Genomic DNA, 6,000 nt, shown 5'->3' with positions numbered 1-6,000 from the left:
ACAATTTTTTATTATATTATTTTTCAGGTTTAATGGCATATAATTGGCAAACAATAAACAGCATATATTTAAAGCACGCAGTTTGATGAGTTGTTTTATCACCACCCCCGCCCCCCAACACTGTGAGGCTTACAGGATCTCAGCTTCTTCACCAGTGATTGAACCTGCACCCTAGACAGTGAAAGCCCCAGAGTCAGAATTCCCAGTTTTGGTTTATTTAAAATTCATCATATACCTTTGAAACCATAACCACAATCAAGAAAGTTAACACACCTGTGTGAATGAAAACTATTGCCTGCCATATCAGTAAACAAAGGATGTCGCTGCCATCAAGTCTCCTGGATGGTGAGCCCCGAGGGAACACAAGATAGAGAAAGGATGTCCGCCAGCCATCTAGCACCCTGAGGCAACTCGGGATGAGAAAGCACAGGATGCTAGACCTAGAAACCTGAAGTGCTGATCAAAGAAATGATTTCAGTGGGTCCAAACTCTTTCATCTTCTCATATGTAGAAAGCCACTAAATTCCCTGGGACATCTGGTTTTCTTTAATTAACAGTAATCTTGATTATTTCATTGACTACGATAAAGCCTTTGACTGTGTGGATCACCACAAACTGTGAAAAATTTTTAAGGAGATGGGAATACCAGACCACCTGACCTGCCTCCTGAGAAATCTGTATGCAAGTCAAGAAGCAACGGAACCGGACATGGAATAACGGACCGGTTGCAATTGGGAAAGGAGTACGTCAAGGCTGTATATTGTCACCTTACTTAACTTATATGCAGAGTAAATCATGTGAAATGCTGGACTGGATGAAGCACAAGCTGGAATCAAGATTGCCAGGAGAAATATCAATAACCTCAGATATGCAGATGACACCACCCTTATGGCAGAAAGCAGAGGAACTAAAGAGCCTCTTGATGAAAGTGAAAGAGGAGAGTGAAAAAGTTGGCTTAAAACTCAACATTCAGAAAACTAAGATCATGGCACCCATTCCTATCACTTCATGGCAAATAGATGGGGAAACAACGGAAACAGTGATAGACTTTCTTTCCTTGGGCTCCAAAATTACTGCAGATGGTGACTGCTGCCATGAAATTAAAAGACTCTTGCTCACTGGAAGAAAAGTTATGACCAACCTAGATAGCATACTAAAAAGCAGAGACATTACTCTGCAAATAAAGGTTCATCTAGTCAAAGCTATGTTTTTTACCAGTAGTCATGTATGGATGTGAAAGTTGAACCATAAAGAAAGCAGAGCATGGGAGAATTGATGCTTTTGACCTGTGGTGTTGCAGAAGACTCTTGAGAGTCATTTGGACAGCAAGGAGATCAAACCACTCAATCCTAAAAGAAATCAGTCCTGAATATTCATTGGAAGGGCTGAAGCTGAAGCTCCAATACTTTGACCACCTGATGCGAAGAACTGACTTATTAGAAAAGACCCTGATGCTGGAAAAGATTGAAGGCAGGAGGAGAAGGGGACAACAGACGATGAGATGGTTGGATGGCATCACTGACTCGATGGACATGAGTTTGAGTAAGCTCCAGGAGTTGGTGATGGACAGGGAAGCCTGGGGTGCTGCAGCCCATGGGGTTGCAAAGAGTTGGGCACAACTGAGCGACTGAACTGAATTGAACTGAACTGAACCTTTTGATGTTCCCACTACTCAGTCTTCGTTGCAAAAACTCCTGCATATCCTGGCTCCCTCCTTGCCGCTTCAGAACAGTCTCTCACAGTTATCTGAGATATTGTGTCACAGGGTTAAGTCTTCAGTTTTATCCACCAAATAAAACATTACTGTCAACTTTTATGTTGGGCATTTTTTTTCCGTCAACACCTGTCACCCCAAAAGTTTCCTCAGTTCCTTTATTATCCCACCCTGTTGTGCTCCTGCTTCTTTGACCCCAGGCAACCACTTATTCTGCTTTTTTTCAGGATAATTCCTAGAATTTATGTAATTGTAACCATATCAGATATACTCTCTTATGTCTGACTTCTTTCACTCAGTAATTGATTCACCATTAAATCATATGTATTAGTAGCTCATTCCTTTTTATTACTGAAGAGTATTCCCTTGTATAAATATTCATTTACTTTTTAATTATAAATTTATTTATTTATGTTTTGGTTGTGCTGAGTCTGTTGCTGTGCTGGCTTTTCTCTGTTGCAGAAAAGCGAGGTACTCTCCAGTTACGGTGCGAGGGCTTCGCATTACAAGGCTGTCTCTTGTTGCTGCGAGCAGGCTCTAGGCTCACAGACTTCAGTAGCTGCAGGATGAAGGCTCAGTAGTTGTGGCATCCAGGTTTAGTTGCTCTGCAGCATATGGAATCTTCCCAGACCAGGGATCGAACCCCTTTCCCCTGCCTTGGCAGGGAGATTCTTATTCACTGTACCATCGGGGAAATGCCCATTTACTTTAAAATATACATGTATTTACTTGGCTGTGCCTCGTCTTAGTTGTGGCACTCAGAATCTTTCAGTTGCAGATGAGAACTCTTAGCTATAACATGTTAGATCTAGTTCCCTGACTGGGGATTGAACCAGGATCCTCTGCACTGGGTGCATGGAGTCTTAGCCACTGGACCACCAGGGAAGTCCTTCCATTTACCTTCTGTAGGACATTTGAGTTCTTTCCAGTCTTTGGCTAGTTACAAATAAAGCTGCTGTGAACATTCACCTGCAAGTCTTTCTGCAGATGTACGCTTTCATTTTCTTGCGTAAATACCTAACGTAGGTAAATGGTTGGGCCATATGGTAGATGTATATTTAATTTTTAAAGAAACTGCCAGACTGTTTCTCAGACTGGCTGTATCATCTTACAATCCCACCAGCAATGAATGAGAATTCCCGTTGCGCTACAGTCTTGCTAACACTTGATAACTGCCAGTTTTTTAAATGTTAGCCATTTCAGTGGGTGTGTAATGTTACCTTACTGTGGTCTTAATTTGCATTTCCTTAACATCTTTTATGCATTTATCTGCCATCCATTTATCATCTTTGATAAAGTGTCTCTGTCAAATCTTTTTTTCGTTTTTAACTAGGCTGTTTGTCTTGAGTTGAAAGAGTTCTTTGTGTGTTGTAGATACTAGTCCTTTGTTAGCTATAGGTTTTGCTACCATTTCACCCAGGTCTTTGGCTTGCCTTTTCATTTTCATAACCGTGTTTTAAAGAGCAGAAGTGTTAATTCTGATGATGTGCAGTTTATCAGTTTGTCTCCTTTATTGTGTGTTTGAAAGTCACACGAATTTTCTCCTAGAAGTTTTGTAGCTCAGAGTTTTACATTTAGGTCTAACTTCTTTGTGACACAATGGGCTTGGCATTTAGAAAGATCCTCTGGCAGTGGGAAGGAAGGTGTTTGAAGGGTGTCGACTGCCTGGAGGCCTGAAACTAAAGACATTTGGAAAGGTGCTGGTGCGTTCCCCTAGATAGTAGTGGGAAAACTGATAAGGAACTGGGATGACTGAACTTAAGCGGCTGAAGGAGATAATAAAAATGAATCCTGGGTTTCTTCCTTATGCACAAAAATTGAGCATAACTTGCTTTTAAGTGTACTGCATTTCAAATTGACCCTCAATAGTTTTGCTTCACATGCGCCCCCCCACCCCTCACCCCGCGCCACCACTCTGGGAAGATTATTCCTGCCTGGAAAATCCCATGGAAGGAGGAACCTGGTAGGCTACAGTCCATGGGGTCGCAGAGCTGGCGACTTCACTTCATAATTGAAATTCAGCCGGACCGAGGCTGGACACAGATTTCTGTAACAGCACACCTGCACCCTGAGCACTCCCTGGAGCCCAGTATTGAACTCTCCTTCCAAGTCCAAATACCTTTGTCCTCCTCCGGACCAGGAAAAGTGCGGGGCAGGCTGCGAGACGCCGTGCGGGAACGACCCGCCCAGAGGTGAGAGAGAGGTTCCCGCCATTTTGTCCGGCCCCCGCCGTGGCCGGCTCCTCTCGGAGACTACAAGTCCCATGAGCCCCCGCGGCGGCACTTCCTACCCCTCGCTGTCCCGCCCGCTGCCTTTCCCCCCTCCTGGGGGCCGAAGCCTGTGGCTGCAGCCTGGCGGCCGGCAGGCCAGGTAGGATTTCCGGGGGAAACTGCTGTGGAGGCTGAGGAGGCGGCGGCGGCGCCCCGGGTGAGTTCGGCGAGTAAAGGAAAGTGAGCGGGAAGTGCGCAGGGTCGCCCTGCGGGTGCTCGGTAGGCTCGGGCCGCGCTCTCGGCTCCGCGAGGGGCTTGCGGTGCGGGCCAGGGTAACGGCCGGGCTGGGGTCGCTTCGAGCCAGGGCGGGGCGGGCGATGGCCGCCGCCTCCTCCTCCGCCCTCCCACAACCGTTCCCCGTGGCTTCTCCGCCTGCGGCGCGCCCCGCGCGGGCTTGCCCTCTCCGCCCACCGACTTGGCGGGGCCCTTTTGTCTCGGCAACTTTGCGCCCCTTTGTGCCCGGGCGTGGAGTCACCTCCTCGGGGGAGTCCGCCGGGCCATTCCCTGACGGGGGCCGGTCCCTGGGAATCCGGTCACTGTAACCAGATCGGGTCGAAGTCCATTTTTCAAACCTGCCCTCCCTCATACTTCTGCGTCCCAGCTGGGCAGCTCGAAGGCTTCGGAGCACAGGCGAGGCAGACGGAGTTTCTGCCGAAAACCTCGAGTTTATTGTCCAACTCTTAAACGTCAGCCCCGGGTGGCTTCACGACACTAATCTCCAGGCATTTTTCTCGATAGGGGGATGGGCCTATGGGAAAGAAGCGAGCCCCGCTCCCAGAGAAACCGGGAAAGGATCGGATTTGCTGCTCTGTCTGTATGGGTCGCGGCTGTGATCGAGGAAATTACAGAATCTATGTGAATGGCCAGAATGGTAGTTCACATACCTCTAGAATCTCGGAGAAGAGAAAGTGATTTCTAGGGCAACGAGCAGCCTCTTCATCACAGCACGCAAAAAAAATGTCTGCAGTAGTTCATCCAGTCGCCCCCTATTCCCCTCAAATCCATGTTTTACTTCTGCTTAAAACAAAAGTTGAAAGCAGACGTCCATTAGTAGAAGGACTTGCTTTATAGAGAAACCAAAAACCTAGTGGCTTCTAGAAAGCTAACTCACAATAGAAGTGATTTACCGCTGAGAATCCCAAATTGTGTTACTGATATTGTGTAGGGGTTTGTTGTTGTTCAGTGGCTAAATCCACTTGGTTGGACTCTTTGCGACCCCTTGGACTGCAGCACGCCAGGCTTTCCTGTCGTTTACTGTTTTCCGGAGTTTGCTCAAATTCATGTCCATTGAGTTGGTGGTGTTATCCAACCATCTCATCCTCTGTCGTCCCCTTCTCCTCCTGCCTTCAGTCTTTCCCAGCGTCAGGGTCTTTTCCAATGAGTTGGCTCTTCGCATCAGGTGGCCAGAGTATTGCATCTTCAGCTTCAGCATCAGTCCTTCCAATGAATATTCAGGGTTGATTTCCTTTAAGATTGATTGGTTTGATCTCCTTGCTGTCCAAGGTACTCTCAATAGTCTCCTCCAGCACCCCAGTTTGAAAGCATGAATTCTTCCGAGCTTAACCTTCTTTATGGCCCAACTTATCCATACCTGACTACTGGAAATAGGAAATGTTCGATTTCTAATCTGTCAATGAGTGGGGATTTGTTTTTCTGACTCTGCTTTGAAGAAGCATCCACAGAATTACTCTAGAACTTGACTGTTAATTATTTGTTCAAACATGACAGTGCTATCAGTGCCTTTTTTGAAGCCTCACCACCTGGCTTGCAAGATTAATTCCCCTACCAGGGCTCCTGGTGGCTCAGACGGTAAAGCGTCTGTCTACAATTTGGGAGACCCAGGTTCAATTCCTGGGTTGGGAAGATCCCCTGGAGAAGGAAATGGCAATCCACTCCAGGACTATTGCCTGGAAAATCCCATGGACAGAGGAGCCTGGTAGGCTACAGTCCATGGGGTCGCAAAGAGTTGGACACAACTGAGTGACTTCACTTCACGAGGGCTCAAACCCATGCCCC

General features: G+C 46.9%; 1 protein-coding gene across 2 annotated transcripts in view; it reads left to right on the top strand.

Moving 5' to 3' along the window:
- Positions 1–4,049: 4,049 nt before the first annotated feature.
- Positions 4,050–6,000, top strand: part of PHACTR4 (phosphatase and actin regulator 4) — a 105,605-nt gene continuing 103,654 nt past the window's right edge. The window contains exon 1 of one of the 2 annotated variants that reach the window (XM_052654904.1): positions 4,050–4,141. The gene's annotated coding sequence lies outside the window, so the exon portion shown is untranslated. The remainder of the gene's footprint in view (positions 4,142–6,000) is intronic. The other variant, XM_052654912.1, reaches the window with a different exon arrangement.

This window comes from Budorcas taxicolor, chromosome 2 (assembly GCF_023091745.1).
Source record: "Budorcas taxicolor isolate Tak-1 chromosome 2, Takin1.1, whole genome shotgun sequence".
NCBI lineage: Eukaryota > Metazoa > Chordata > Mammalia > Artiodactyla > Bovidae > Budorcas > Budorcas taxicolor.
The sequence above is the reverse complement of the archived record's forward strand: the minus strand, read 5'-3'. Positions and strand labels throughout refer to the sequence as shown.